We start from the raw sequence: 16,524 nt of genomic DNA on the forward strand, positions 1-16,524 counted from the left end.
GATGGGAGGGAGCCCTGACTTGGGGACACCAACAGGAGGGATGGCAGTTTCCCACGATCGGTGTCTGGGCATGGGGACAGCCCTCCATGGCACCTGGGTGATGTCATGGTGTCCCCACCAGGGCATGGCCATGGGGTACCCCACTGCAGGGTATCTCTCCAGCCCAGCCATGCTCACACCATTGGGGATGCCCAGCACTGGCCATGAGCAGCAGCAAACCGGGGTCTGCTGTGACCTACTTCATGGAGGTGTCCTCAGGACCTCTGTTACTATGGCAATGAGGTAGCAAGGAAAAAAAATATTTTTTGGGGGGTCAAATTTGTTGTTTTTTGTGTCACTAAAAGTGGACTCATGCACCAATGTGCTGGGGGCTTTGCAGCAAATGGCTCTGAGCAACAGCAACAAAGCAAAACCTGGAACTGCCCTACACCGTGACAAGGGACACTCAGGTGACACAGCTTTGCATCACTCCTGTGCCAGTCCCTCCTCCAGCCCTGCAGCAGCTCTCCCATTCCTCATAGCAAGATCACATTCCTCCACAGCTCCCCTTGCTCTCCGCCAAACCTTGCCCTGGCTGCTGGGCTCAGCTCACCTTTGGAAACCACCCTCTGCAGGCCCAGCTTGGTTCCCTCCATCCTGCTCCCACCTCCAAATCTCTCAGTCACTTCTACTGAGACCCACCTGCCCTTTTGCTCCATGCAGCATCACCCTACCTCACGTCCCTCCATCTACCTTCAACCCATAAGAAGCTCTCTATGCAGGGCTGTTAGGGTCCTGGTGTGCCTGGGCTCTGCTGTCTGTTTGTCCCTGGCCATCCCATCCCACTGTCAGGCCAAGACAGAAACGTGCTACGGATGTGCAAACAGGAGGAGGCTCTTCTGGTGAAGAGCTAGCCCCAGTGGGTTGTAGAACTGAGATGTTCCTGAGTGCCAGGTTGGGGTGAGCTGGGGACATAGCTCTAGTTCTTTATGTCTTGCTTTGACACACCAGTACTTGTCAATTCCTTCCCACCTTGGCAATTCTGAGCCTGTGCATGCCCAGAAAACTGGCAGAAACATCCAGCAGATAAATCAACCCTTGCAATCAATTCAACCCTTTCTCTTAGAGATCCAATTCCATTTAAAAGGTTCTTAAAAGGGATGCCTCCATTCTGCCCCTGTACCCCACAGATTCAGGAAGGTGAGGGGCACGGGGATGGTCTGCCACGCAGGCACACATGTGACCATGCTGGTGCAGATGGGCACGGCTGTCCCAGCACACGTGTGTTCCTGCCCACACCCGCCAACACCTCCATGCTCCTGCCCACGTTCCCTCTGCTGCTCCCAGGCTGCCAGGAGCGGGGGGAGCTCTGCTTCTCCCCCACCCAGGGCACGTGTGGGATCTGTGCAATGCGGGATTTGGACTGCTCAGCCCTGCAGCCACTGGGAAAACATGCTGTGTCCAGCTTGGAGCTTCTCAAAGAGCTGTGCCCTGGAGGAAGGCTACATATGTTGGCCAGATCCTTGGTAAAGCCACAGAATAAGCTGTAGGCACTGAAGAGGATTCATGTAAGCGGCACGCAGAGAAAAATAACAAAAAATCAGGTTCACAGGGGTAGAAGGAAAACAGAGCTCCCACCCACAGACCGGCTGTGTGGGGCTCCAGGGACAGCAGACCATGTAGGAGACAGTGCAGAGCACACACTCAAGATGACGTATTTGTAACCACTTCCCTCCTGCAACTGCTGGAGGTACATTGAGCCGCCAGCCCCACAGACACACATCTCCACCCCTGTATGCGTCCTGCCCCACTTCTCACCTGGGCTGACTACCCACCATGGCCAAACTATGCAAAGAGAAGATGTGTCCTTCTCTCTCTTCCATGAAGGCATCTGATATCTTTCTGTATCATGAGACACAAGCAAAAAAACTGCTCCCCTCAAATAAACCCAGCAGAAGGGGCTGCAGATTCACACCAGCTCTAGCAATGAGTGGCTGCAAGCAGGAGGGGTGTTTAGGTGTCCTTTGGATCAGGCTGGCCTGAAGCTGAACCCCTTCCAAGGAGGATACAGCAAGAACAGCGAGTGCTGCCCGAACAACGGGCCGGAGCGCTGCTGGCACTCAGTCCTCATTCAGCCTCGACCCAGATTCCAGCCCCTGGCTTAGATCCAGGTTTCTTTCTCCTTGACCCATCTCCATCAAAAGAGACACAGTGATGAGTCTCTGCTTGGAGTTTTTATTCTACAAATAGAAGCAGAGAAGCGCCTGCTTCTTTCCACTAAAGCCTATTCTGATGCTTGCCCTGGTGCAAGAAGCCTTTGGGGACTGTGCCCTTGGTATGAGATGGCAAGACACAGCATTAAACCACACGACTGCCACATCCCCACATCCCACCAAGACACACCTCCAGCAAGCTTGTGAATGGGGTCCTGGGGACAGCCAGGCACAACATCCCCAGCTGCCACAAGCATTTCATTTCCAAACAGGGCCCTGGGGACCTCTTGTGCAACAGGGATGGGGACTCAGAGCAAAGAGACACAACACGCCCGCGCTGCATGGCACTGAAAGCAGCAGAACCTCCTGGCCATCAAACTGCTCCCCAAATGTGAGGCCAATGGGACCCCACTGCCCTCCTGGAAGCAGAGCATCGCTGTAATTCCACCACCGATCGGGAAATGGTGAATTGGGATTTTTTTTCCCCTCATTTCCTTCCCCCGGTTCCTTTTCCGCATCATAAGCAAAGTCCTAATAAAGCTCCCATCCCTGCTGCCAGCCCTGCGCCATGCTCCCAGCAGCAAAGAGATGCAAAGCCACGCTTGGAATCTGATTCCCCGGCTTTAAACGCTGCTCTGCCAGCAAAGTGCGACTTGAAAGCTCCCCTGTCACAGTTACAAAGCTCCGAACAGCCCTTCTTCGGATAATCACGCTTATCTCCAGATTAAGAAAGAGAGACCTGCAGCTGAGGCTGGTCACATGGGCTGGGATGTGGGCAAATCTCTTTTAAACAATCCCCATATAGCTGTGACCTCCACCACAGCCCAAACGTACGGCCCCTCACTCCCACTCGGAGCGTGCGGGAGGGGAACGTGCTGGATGGAGAGAGCAGGGCACGGGAGGGGCCGGGGGAGGAGTGACAATGTGATGGAGATGGGAGAAATGAGTGAAGGGTGGAGGTGGGAGAGGAAGAGGTGGGCTGCGGTGAGGGGGAGGTGTGGAAGGACAGGTCTGTGCCACCCGTCCTGCTGGAATTAGTTGTCCCCACGCTGTCCCCACGTTAACTCTTCCTGCTCTGTTCCTGCTGGCAGCTGAGCACGATTACGTGACTCCAGCCGTGCCAAGCAGCCTTGGCAGGACGAGCGCCTCACCTACTTTGCTGCCACAGATTCATTAAGAGGCTTTGCTTGTGTGGGAATAGTCATCCCAACAGGGAAAAAAAAAAAAAAAAGCCCTTCTGCAGATTGGGCTGGCACAGAGCTCTGACAAAGCGGTTTCCATGGCCCTGTGCGGGGTTGGGAGCAGAATGAGGAAGCAGTGGGATGCATGGAGTGGGGTGGAGGGGTGGGAGATGGATGGATGGGGTCTGCAGTGGGCCTGTGGGCCATTTCCCAGTTCTTTCTCATGATTAAAGGCCACGTTGCACCAGGGTCAGCTATGGATAACACGTGCACCCCAACAAGCCAACAATGGGTCCAAGCACTAGCATGGCGACCTCTTCCAATGGCACATTCCCCTTTGGTTTACAGGGTTCATACCAGTGACTGACAACCCTGCCCATGACAGGGGCTTGGAACTGGATAATTTTTAAAGTCTCCTCCAACACAAGCCATTCTATGATTCCATGATTCCACAATCCTACAATTCTATGATGTGGCGTTAACACAAAGGCTTTGCAACAGAGGAGCCCAGCAGCTCTGAAAGGGGCACAGATGCAGAAGATGGGGCTGGCCCTCTCTGAGGACCCCCACCATGTGCTGGCACTGACTTGGGCTCTCCAGACACGGGCTGCAGCCTGTCAGGAGGACAGCAGAGCTGCCTCCCCCACCGCTCATTATTCACCCTGTGCAATTAGGCACTGCTGATAAGCCACACGAAATTGCCTTTGTTCTCCAACCTGCATTTCTTGGGGTCCTTTTTTCCTGCACGCTCCCCATGAGTGCTTTGAGCTGTCCACCGTGCCTATTGCTCCAACAGCACAGAGGACTCAATGATCCCTATAGGCCTCTTCCTACTTGGGCTGTTCTATGATTCTTTGATTTGAGGTGCTCGCCCTATGCTCTGCTGCTCCAACCGAGCCATCTCACAACCAGAACCAGTCCCACTGCTCTTTTCACCCTCAGCACCCATGCGGGGAGCCCAGCAGAGAAGAGAAAGCAAAGCCACCAAATCCTGCATGCAGCAAAACTTCCCTGAATGACCTTCGCTTCAGAGCAGCCCTGTGGCAGTCGCTGCTCAGCCATGTAATTCCCTGCTCTTTCAGCACAGCAGCTGCTCAGCAGCAGAGGGGGGCATGGGGAGGGAAGGCATCTCTGGCCGTTCTAGAGCTTCTTGCTCAATAAATGTATGTTGGCTCTCGAGTCTTGCTGGTTTAAGTGGAAAGATGAAAAAAATAATTAGACATGAACTGGTGTTAACATCCCTATATCCTATGGATGCTTGTGTGAATCTGAAGAATGCAGGTGGGTGGATGGATGGACGGATGGATGGATGCACTCTAGGAATGACACTATGTGCTGGTCCATATGCTGGGGAAGTGGAAAGACTTTTATCTTTGTAATTAATAACTCTGTTCTGAACAAATGTTGATAAATCCTTGGTAGCACTGCTCCCTTTGTCTTTCCAGCTCCTGTTCCCACTGCTCCATGCCCTGCACACCCCAGCTCCACTCCTTCCCATGCTTTGTAGCTGGCAGTGGATCCGGCTGCCTCACTGGAGAAGCAGGCTGAGGTTTTGTTGTTGGGGCTTTGTGTGAGTGATTGCATGTGTATGTGTACATACAAAGATGGATACAAACCCATTGGAAATAAACACCTTTTAAGGGACTTGAGAGAGAGACACAGGGCAAAGGAGAAGAAAGAGCCCACAGACCCTCAGCCAGACAATCAGTAAAGACGAACAGAAAGACCCAGTGAACCAAAAAAAAGCTTCAGTTCTCTTTTAAACTCTCTGCAATTTGCAAAGAAGGCAGCCGACCCATGGCTGGGAAGCCCGGCCCCGCTGATGCACCGGGCTCTCAGCCCTTCTCCTCCAGCCCCGCACAGCTCAATTACCCCAGGCTGCTCTGAGCACACCCCAGAGCCCCGCATCTCCCCTGCCGCCGAGACAGCTTTCGCCAATGGAAGGACAAATATATTCATTGGCACCTTATCAGACATGCATGCAAAACTAATTAACATGGGGAGACATGCAAGCTGCCACCCAGCCACAAATACACACCCACGAGCATGCACACACACACGCACACACACACAAGGCAACCCTTGTCTAGGGGGGACATTCAAAAGGCTTTGTCACTAATTTAGGCATCTGTCTCAGTCTGGTCCGGTCCTCCTGGCTGGGCTGGAGTTGTGGTTTTTTTCCCACTCTGTTTGACAATGCTGGGAACATGCCCGGAGACCCCTCATTCAAATCACCCCTTGACAATGGTCTCATTGTGTGAGCGTACAGAAAAGGGAAAGGATGGGGGAGAAGATGGGGAGGGGGGCAAGGAATTAAAATGTGAACCCAAGGAAGTGTTTACTAACACAGGCCCCGCAGCTGCCCCGGCTCTCCTCCACCCCCTTCTTCCGATGGCCCAGCCTGTCCCCACGGAGGCTGCAGAGCACAGAGATGAACCTCAGAGTGTTCGAGTTCCCGGAGCAGGTGTGAGTTTGGGAAGAGAAGAGCCTGCAGCACCTTAGAGAGGATTAGGGACTGAATGTGTCCTGTACAGGACGTCTTTGTGGGGGTGAATGGCGGCTAGTGGAGAGAGGGATTTGTCGGTGGGACCACTCCCAGGCTTTCTGGATAGGGACAAAAATGGCTTGAACTTGGATTAGACTGGCAGTGCGGTTTGGATGCTTTCTGCAGTGCTCTCAGCGTGAGAATGGAGGGAGGGAGCAGAGGGGGTCAGGGCCAGGGGCTGAGGGAACAACCCTTCAGGACCTGACCATCTTCCTACGGCGAGTCAGAGAAAATTAAGAAAAAATGCCCCTGATGTCCTGACCACCCCCCAACTGCCCCGCTGCCCTCTGGGGAAGGAAGCAGCAGACAGGGCTTAGCCCCCAGCCCCACATGCTTGGCTGGGCTCGGCAGCAGCGTTCAGCTGGAAATGCCCACGAGTCGGCAGAGCAGCATGAGCTGGGGAAGGGGGAGGAGATGATGACAACATTTTCCATATATGCAAATGCATCTGCACAAGGTACTCAGAGGGAGACAAAACAAAGAGACCTCCGAGACCCGCACAAAGGCGAACACCTCCATACACCTATGATGCTCTTGTGTGGTGCTGCTCACAGGTCCCCCCCCATCCCAGCAGATAGCAGCCCAAAGAGAGCCTCGCCGAGCAGCACAGCACAAGCTGCCAACACAAATGCCACAGCCCACGTCCGCCTCCAGAAACAGATGCACCTTAGGAGTAAGAAGCTATTCCTGTCCGTCAGCTTAGTCAGAAAGGAGACAAGCTGTGATGCAAACCCAACAGAGCCCTGCCTCGCTGCGGCAGAGGTCTGGGGGCTGGAGGAAGCCCAGCTCTCATCATGCGGCTCCTGCAGCCAAACCACCGCCTGGAGCTCTTTTGTTTGCTGCAGGAGATTTCTGGACATCGCTACCAACAAGCCATGGCAAAACCGCACACAGAAACCCAAGAGCCTGAGTGGCAGTGCAGCATCCCCCCCCCCATGACCACTGTGACAAAATGAAAGTCGCTGTGCAAATATTTCTGCTAAAAAGGGGAAGCTACTGCCAAGTAAGCAAATCTGTGCTTTTTATCCAAACAAGTAGTCATGAACAGTTTTATTGCCACATCCCTCTGCTCCAATACACATGGATATGCACTTGACATGAACAGAATCGGGAACAGAGCTGTGGTTTTAATAGGGCAATGCAGACACCATATGAAATAAAACTCTACAGAGATTAGCTTGCCAGGACTCAAGGCTGAGAAAAGCTATTTGACGGCACAGAGAAACAAGGACACTTGCAATTCTGCTCTCATTTCTGTGCTGTAAATTTGGGCAGATTTTACTGAACGCAATTAAATCCTCACTTAGGATTGAACCCATCGTGGCTGAGAGCAGAGCTTGGTACAAGAGACACCTCTGGGCCCTCCTCCCTGCCTTGCTCTGAATGAGTTACGAAGGAGTTCAGCACAAAATGGGCTGGTAGATCCCAGCCAAAGTGGCCATTTCAAAAACTCCTCCAGCTCTCTCCTGGCTGTCCCTTACCCACAGATTTGCTACTTGGCTCACAAAGCTTTGGCTGCAGGGCACCAGCCTCTTAAGCACAGCCATGCAGTGAGATGTGGGCATCTCCTTCCCTTTACCTCTAATGGGGGCTGAAGACCCCAGGATCCTTCAGCACACGGCTCTGAGGGCTGATTCTTCTTTTCAAAGACCCCAAGGATCACAGAGTGGATCCCATGCAATAACCTTGCAAGAAGCTACACAAGACCCTTCATTATTAACATTCAATTGAACATACTCTACGTCCTACCTTCTTCTAACAGAGTGTCTTTCAAAGTGCTGGTGGACCTCCTCCCCTGCCTGCACCACCCAGATAGGGTCACCTCCACTGCAGGATGGGCTTGGCAGGCTCCAAGTGCTTCTGTGACCTTAAATCTATCTATCCCTGCCTTTCAATCTATCTACTATGCTCCTTCTCTCAGACATGGAGACGTGTAAATCTCAACATCTCATTAAATAGATCCGCCAATCGCTCTGAACGGATTGCCTTCCAACATAACTTTTCAGCTGGTCACTGTCCATGAGCAGATGGTTTTACATGACATTTATTCATGCAAATTGCAGAGGCTGTAGTCTGGTTCCCCACTTAGAGCGTAAAAAATTACAGTTTAGATGCATAAATGCTGGCACCATCAGAGAAGGCGAGATGAGACTGGAAATACATCCCTGGCTTTCAGTGTAGCACGACAAAATTTAGAGCGAGTCCTCATCAGATGGGAGCTCAGCAGAAGCAACCCCCCACCCCCCAAAATAGCTGGGGAGACAGAGAAGGCCATGTGCAAAGCTGCACCAATACAGAGAGATGAACTTCTCCTGCTGCATGTGCAGGAACCTGCCACGGGGAGAGCGCACACGACATTTTACGTCACTCACAAAGCCTACTCCGTCCAATAAAGTGTGGAAATAAAACAAAGCATGAAATCCAGGCATAAATTAGCATCCCTCCAGTCTAGCTTTATTTGTGCTGCTGCTGCGGATTAGCATCTAGTGAGCTGACAGGCTGATAGGCAGACAGAAATGGGGAGAAATGAAAAAATCAGTGGGTGTCTTTTTTTTTCCCCTACAGTTCCCGGGACGTCTGCCATCAAAGTGCAGGCAATGCTCATCCCTTCAGGACCAGAGTTTTCCTATCTTCCCCAGAGAGCAATAGGATCCGTAGGGAAGCAAATCCCCCTGAAACATTTGAGCCTGCAAAGATGGCACCCGTCATCTGACTGCAAGCCCAGCACATCCACGCCGGTATCCCTCCAGCAGCATTTGCAGAGAGCTGCAGAGAGCTCTAGGACAGCACCTTGCTGCAGGCATGCAGCAAACACCCTGAGATTGGCTTCAGATCATGTTCACCAGCACTCAGGGCAGCTACTGGCGGCCACAGGCAGGTCTGGTACCTGATCCCAGCTGACATGACCAGGATCTCACGCCAGCATCTCCTCTCTGTTCATGTCAGCAATGTGTCACCACTGGCTCCGCAGGCAGGAGACCTGCCGAGAGCATCCACTGCACTGTCACGCAGCCTCCCACTCCCCGGGGCTGTATGGCAAAGCAAGCAGTGGTCAGCAGAGATGCCCCTTCTCCCTGGAGCTTGAGATCCCCTCCACCACCAAACCTCTCTACCTGGTGCACCTCTGTGGGACCCACATCAGGCAGCAGAGGGGAGCTGAGGGAGGATGGTACCACCATACCCAGAACAGGGGAACAACGGCAGTGAATGTGACTGCATTCAAAACGACCCACAAAACCCATTTCCACCCTTGCTGAGCTGTTCCCAACTTCATCAAGCTCTCAGATCACAGGAGATCTCAAGTCCCTGCCCATCGCTTACAGAACCAACGAGAGAGCTCAGTTTTTAGGCTAAGGAAAGCGAATTTTCAGCCATTTTCAAAAGTGGCCTAGAAAATGCAGAGTAATTCTGCATAGCCATAAGGCTGATTCCTCAGGGGTACAGCGTGCAGTTTGAACAGCCCGGTGTCCCTCTGCCTGCCAGTGTGACACTTACTGGGTCTGATTAGAGGATGCAGATCTGAAAATTCACCATTCTGTGATTCAAGATGAGCAGAGGTGCCAGCAATCCCTGGGCTCTGCCTTTGCAGTGGGGCAGTATGTGAATCCCGCATGCAGCAGGCATCTGTGTCCAGGTCTGAATGGCCCATGCTCAAATGGGGTAGGAGAATTAGCCCCTGCACAAATGAAGATAAGTAGCCTGAGCCTTTGTTTCCCTAAGTCATGTTGCAAGCTGTGGATTAGGGAGTGGAGTCACCACATCCTTAAGCCCTTGCAGCAATTGCAGGCACTCATTTAACCTCTGGCATTTGGGATGGGAAGAGGCAGAAGTCCAAGAGTCCACCAGACAGAGAATACAGAAACACAGAGAGCTGCAGGTAACATCTTCCCTCTGCAGGGGAAGTCCTAATGGGTTCCCCAGCCAGCTCTTATATATGTGAACCATTTGCTTCCTCCCCAAGCTCCCAGCTTGCTCTGCCACATCACCCATGAGCCTGATCACAAGCAACACGATGGGTCCCAGCCTAGCACCTGCTCATTAGCACTCTGCATTTCCACTCCGCTCCTCAGTTCCACCCCATCAGGAAAAGCCCAGCCTGGGGACAGCACAGGACCAGAACTGCTGTAAACGCTGCAGATGAACAGTGAGGGCTGTTAGCTGAAAGCCAGACCTGAAAGAACCTCAGAAGTCACAGGACCAGTCCATACAAGTCCCAACTTGCTCCTGCAGCTTTCCTTCATTTTGGTTAGCTCCAGTACATTTCCACATTAAAATATATTTAAATCCACACTGGTTACAGCACATTCAGACACATGACCACTGGGGTGAGGGTGATGCCTATGTGCATAATCAATGCATATAAAGATGTTATAATTACGAAATATACCAGAGAGTTTGGCTAAGCAGGTTATTATACCAAAAACAGAATAGATAGGGTGCTTACCCTTGTCCTGGGCTCACTGTAGAACTCCAAAAGAGAGACCCCCAGAAAGAGATCCTTCCCCACTGGTAATCAGCTCTTAGATGGGTCTAGGAGAGGTGCAGCCAGGCTCCACCCCTTCAGGCAGCACAGGTGAATTGCCTTCACCTGTGCTCCCATGGCTGACTCATTGCTCGCCTCAGGTGATCAATCAGAGGTTCAGGCTGTGATTCAGCAGTTCCCATACACTATGCAACACATCACAAATGGGCTGAAGGAGCATGTTACCTTGTGAGTCTGCTCTGAGTGGAAACCTGGATGGAACGTGCCTGCAGCAACCCAGGGAGCTCCTGCACAGCTCCAGGGGGACAGCATCTCTTCTGGATCTTAAGCAGAGTCTTCCATGGTGGTGAGTATACTGAATCCAAAGAAAGTTTTTAAAAACGTAGCGTGCCTGTGCAGCCTTGTCTCTACCTCCTCCACAAACACGTACACACATGAGTATCCCTTACAGAACAGGGCAGCTGGGACAAGCATTACCAATTACTACATTTCAGAGACTGAAGCACATGCTTCAGACCTTTGCTTCCAAGTTTCCCTACAACCAGTGGCTTGGATCACTCCTAACAGACATGAGTACATGCAGCAGGATCCAAGCCAGCCCTTTTCCAACCCATTGTAGATCACTGTGCTTGGATTTGTCAAGCTCTCCTTCACACCCTGTTTGATATTATCAAGTATCCTACACTTCCATCCTCCAGCTTTGAATACCAGGAATATGATCGCCCAAAATTGCTGAGGCTGACTCTGAGAAAAAAAAAACAAACTCAGCCAAGGATTTGGAGAATCTTTCTTCAGATTGGTAATTCCAAGTCCAAATATGTCTTTGTCTTGTTTCTAGAGTTTTCCCTGTAAAAATGACGCCCATAAACCCATTTCTCATTAGCACCATTTGATTATTTTTAAGCGAGACTGAAGCTTCCAAGCAGCCCTTGATTCCAGGTGCTGTGGTTTCGCAACAAACACCCCAAATCCCAAGCCTTGTGATAATGCCCCTGAGAGCCATTCTGGCCAAGCCTTGCCAGCTGCTGTTCTACCCAGAAGGCATCCACCCGAGAGGACAGGATGGCAGAAGAGGAGAGGAAGGATAGAAAACAGTGATTTCTGGGGCCCTGAAGCGAGTGTGGCTTGCTAGGTGTTCAGCCAAGCTCATCCATAAGGCACACTCAGCCTGTGCAAACCTGCCCCTCATGTAGCTTCCTGGACATTCTCCTCTACCCTCTCCAAAGCACAAAGCCATCGTGGCCACGCGGCAGCAGCTCACACGCTTAACCCAAATCTTTCTGCCAAGCCAGCCCCAGCGCAGGGCACGCAGGCAAAAGAGCCGCCTGAGGAATCCACGCCAAGCGGCGCTGAGCACGACCTTTCTTCTTTACAATGGCAACCTGAATCCTAAATACTGGATTTCTAGGCACGCATTAAAGCCATGAGACAATGGGGACCATGAGGCTGGGGCTGGCTGCAAGCCAGCTCCTGCTCTGCCAGCGTCCTACATTTCCCATTTCCTTCTTTTTCCCCCTAGCAGATAAGCAAAGTCCCGCTAAGCATGCAGAAGCTCGCTCATGACCCAGGGACTCACCCCCACCGGACGGTGGATGCCTGAGAAGATACAGAGAGGTCTTCCCCCCCTCTCCCTCATACAAGCATCGCTTCTCCTTTAATTGGTTTCATTCATGGCGGCCCTCCACTAAATGTAATTATGCCAGGCTCTCTCCATCTGTCTGTGTTCGGTGTTTTTATTTTCAATCTTTATTTCTGCATTAATTCCCACTCTGCAGCTCACATGCACAACAACGTCCAGGACCTCACGAGGACATGCTGGCACCAAATGAAGAGCCGGATTTGACCCCGAGTTTCTCCTGGCTGGACCCACAGAACATTTTTTCATGGGGTAAGCCCCATACCTCAGCTGCTCTCCACAATACCAACACAAGCGGGTCCTTTTGCGAACACTCAAGAGCTGTCTGACAGCCCAAGAACGAGGAGATATCTTGATTTTGTCTGCCCCCATGGATACAGAGGTATCTCTGTGCTGTATTCCCAAGCCTGGTGCATACCGCTAGCAAGGGGAGACGTTTGCTCAAGCAGGCATGAACCTTTTTTTTTTTTTTTTTTTTTTTGCATGAGGACAGCATTTAGTCCTACAAAAGTAAACACGCTAATTTTCCTTCCCGTGAATGCAGACAGGGTGAACACAGCTGAGCGCGGGAATTAACAAATCTCAGCTTTGCAAGGGCAGCTTGTATCTGCAAAGAGCCGAACGCTCCCAGATGCATCTCCTCTCTGGGGTACATCACCCAGTGTCCCTACACCATCTCTAACTAGAGTGGGTAGATCTTGGGGGGATACAGCACTATGGGGCTTGTTGGCTTACAGAGAGCCCAAACCCAGTGACACAGACCCTGGGCAACCAAGCACCATCTGGTGACCGCCGGCTCCCGACACAATAGCCCATGTTGGCATGTTTATGATAGAGACCAGAGGCGGATTCCTATTATCCCCATCGGATCCTGTGATGTGGTTTCAGGAGAAGGACCATGAGAAGCAGATGGGATAGCAGAAGAGAAAAGAACATGGCGAGACAGACAGACAGGAGAGATTTATATGAAGCTAAAGTGCATACCCATAAACATAGGATAAGCAAATAGCATGTAAATATGAAATTAAATGTGGGGAATCCACGGTATCCAATAATCAGCCAAATATCTCCTTCACCTCTTTTTTTTTAGTTTGTCATCAGTATTTTATAATGAGATATTTATGCCAATAAGTAACCCAGTTGTATACTGTAACCCCACAAATATTGGCTGGGATCTGAGAGATTCATCCTGACAGACAATTCATTTTTATAGTTATTTTTGGACTCCCGGCTTTCGTGGAACACCGGCTCTCTGTGTTGGATTTTATGCCCCTGAAATGTATTTACAATGCATGGCATCTGTATTGTGCATTACACACTTAAATCATCGCTTTTCATTCGTCGCTTATAAAAAAAAATATTGCAATATCCTGAAGCCCCAAATACTCAAATTCAAAATATTATTGGTATGTTTTTGGAGTAATACTATAAAATCACATTGTGTTTTTAGATAAAGGAGGGAAAAGCGATCACAAGGAACATGGATTCCCAAGATCTGGGAAGAGGAGGAGCCTGGATTTCACGCCAAGATAAATGCAAAATAAAAATAAAAGCTGGGGGGGGGGGGGGGAATCAACCCACTAAGGTTTATTTTCTAAACAAAAACATTGAAACATTTTGTCATTTAAACAAAGGGAGGAAGGCGGGGGAGGCTCCGCATCCTTCGCTCGCGCTCCGCAATGGACAAATACTATCAGAAACAAAAAGCGTGGCATAGTTAGCAGGAGCAGAGCTTAGTGCTTTAGATTTAATGATATGTATTTAAGTTCCTTTTAGGGGAAGCCTTCTGCAATCGTTGGGGGGGGGGGGGGAGTAGTGAAAATCATGGTTTTAAAGGCTTCTGTCATTGTTGCCTACAAGCCGAGCAGAAAGGCGCTTTCTTTGTCATCCAGGGGTTTGTGGAAACACCTTAATGTGTCCTTTTCATAGGTGAAGCAAGGCACACAAAGCAGCGGCATGCCAACGTGTCCCCCCCGCCATCGGAAAAATAAATAAATGGAGGAACGCGGGGAAAACGGCCATCGTAATCCACCAACAAAACGACAGCAAGGATGGTCTATCTCGGTAAATATTGCACGTCTCCTGCCAAATCCCTCATGGGCTATTGTCCCGCCATCCCCACCCCCACGCCACCCCTTTTATATGTCATTAAGGATTTTTCGCATACAACCAAACGAGCGGAGGGGGAAGAATGCGTCCGCTCCTTCCCCACCAGTTGGATAAGCCATGACGAGGCGGCTGGGAGACGGAGCGCGGAAAACACAGGGCAAATTAGGAAGTATGTTAATTCAATTAATATCACAGAGGGGCTGGCGGGCGGGGGTGTGCATGTGTGTGTGTGTGTGTGTGCAGATTTTCCGCCCGAGGAAGGAGGTGGCAGAGAAAGAACTGGGGCATGCCAGCTCCCGTTATTGTTCTGCCTTCATTGGTAATTAGCAAGATAAGGAGGGGACGGCGTGAGGGAGGCAGCGTGGTGAAGACGAGGCAGCGCTGCACCCCACCTCATGCCCATGCGGCCATCTTACAAGCAGCGCTCGCCTCCCTCAAAATGGCCGCCAGGGCCCACGCTACCTCAGGGCCTGTCCCGGCGGGCTGCCCTCCAGCCGGCAGCTGGCACCTGGGGCCTGGAAGCATGGGCAGCCATGCTGCCGCCCTGAAGACAAAGGGAGACAAGGAGACGCCATCACAGGCCTGAGCGTGCCCACAGGCAGGGCGGGCGGCCATCTTAGCCAGGCCGTTCATCTGCAGCGCCAAGTGCAGAGCTTGTGGGGACAGTCACCACAGCACAGCTCTCCTGCACAAGGCAGCACACATTGGTGTGTGTGCATGACCGCTGCAGCGGCTGCGCTCTCGCCATGCCTGTCCCACCAGGCATGTCCAATGTCTGGAGCCATGAGGGCGGCCAAGGCCTGCCCAGACACCAGAGAGTGAACCATAGAATCGGTTGAGTTGGAAGGGACCCTTAAAGGCCATCTTGTCTGACTCCCATGCACCGAACAGGGACACCTAGAGCTGATCAGGTGCTCAGAGCCCCGTCCAGCCTGACCTTGGGTGTCTGCAGCGTTGGGCACCCACCACCTCTCTGGGCAACCTGTGCCAGTGCCTCGCTGCCCTTATTGTAAAAAACCTCCTTTTTATATCCATAAATCTTCTCTCCTTTAGTTTGAAACCATTTCCCCTTGCCCTATCACAAGGAATCTTGTTAAAGAGTCTGCCTCCTTCTTCCTCACAGCCTCTTTAGAAGTACTGAAAGGATCCTGCCTTTCTCCTCTCTGAAACAGAATAAACCCTGAACTGAAACTGCAGAGGCACAACTACACACACAACCTTCCTAAATCGCAATTTAAGACAAACTTAAAATCAATTATGAAAGGAAAAGGTAAAGTCATACAGACAGCACAGACAAAGCTACACCTGGTGTTTCCCATTTAATGGGAATTTCACAATGGAAACATTGCTGTTGTTCAGTTGTCCAAGCGAGCAATATCAGACACCCAGTGAGGAACTCTCGTCCATGGTCATGGGCTGTCCTCAGGATGGCTATAGCAATTACTGACATAAAAGCAGTGTTTGGGAAGCATTTCATGTGTCTTTAGCCAAGATGGGGCTATTTGCATGGCAAAATAGGCACATGACACACACTGAAAATTTGGCATCTGCTCCACGACTCTGCTGAGAACCAGTGCACGCATTACCCGGGCAAGAGGGTGATTACAGCCGCACGCAGACAAGCTGTGTTGTACATCTCGGTTAGACAGTGAAACATAAGGCATGGCAGGCTGGCTGCTCCACTCTGGCGTTGTCTACATGGAAAACCCCACCATTATCATGACAGCACTATAGGTCAACCGCTTCTGCTGCTCATTGCTCCTTTTGTATTCCAGGCCAAGACTGGCTTTCTCCAGTTGAGCTTAAACTGCTTCTAGCACGACGTAGCCATAAACAGGACGGTCCTACTTCTGCTAAAGGAAATATCCATGGAGGTTGTACGCATACAGCTCCTTGCTTTAAAATCCACCCCCCAACCATGCATCTTAGCTAGACCTGCCCTTCGGCTAACCTTTCTGTACTCCGTGCACTTCTGGGCCGTTCACAGTGCCCGTGAAACACTATTACACCCTGCTTCCCTTGGGTGCTAATCCTGCTTGTCAACCCAAAGGCAGAAACAGACGGTGGCTTGGCATTTTGATTACATTGTGATCTGTTTGAACCTTCCAGACTCTTTTGATGTCTGTGCAAATTTGAAAGGGGGAGTCGCAATCCTCTACAATGAAACTCCGCTATCGCATGGCAAAACTTCTCGGGACTCCTGTGTCCGTAGGCAGCACTAGATTTGGAGCAGGGAGGGGAGTTACAGCTCCTCCAGGAAGAGCCTGAATTTCAGACTAACCAATTCTGGCCCTAAGCAGAGAACACTACGGGGACAGCGTGTTGCTCTTCAAACAAATGCATGCACAGGGGGGTGTGCGCATGCACAGAGACACCAT

At 51.2% G+C, this 16,524-nt stretch overlaps 1 protein-coding gene across 6 annotated transcripts in view; it reads right to left on the bottom strand.

Annotated features, from left to right (window-relative positions):
- The window catches only part of LOC116225387 (uncharacterized), a 38,855-nt gene that overhangs the window by 3,898 nt on the left and 18,433 nt on the right, over nt 1-16,524 (bottom strand). Inside the window, exon 1 of one of the 6 annotated variants that reach the window (XR_004166052.2) lies at nt 10,363-11,118. The exons of the other annotated variants lie outside the window; for them this stretch is intronic. The gene's annotated coding sequence lies outside the window, so the exon portion shown is untranslated. Of the gene's footprint in view, nt 1-10,362; nt 11,119-16,524 lie in introns of those variants that run through there. 6 annotated transcript variants of the gene reach the window in all.

The sequence above is a fragment of the Phasianus colchicus genome, chromosome 12 (genome assembly GCF_987193195.1).
Source record: "Phasianus colchicus chromosome 12, bPhaCol1.hap1.1, whole genome shotgun sequence".
Classification (NCBI taxonomy): domain Eukaryota; kingdom Metazoa; phylum Chordata; class Aves; order Galliformes; family Phasianidae; genus Phasianus; species Phasianus colchicus.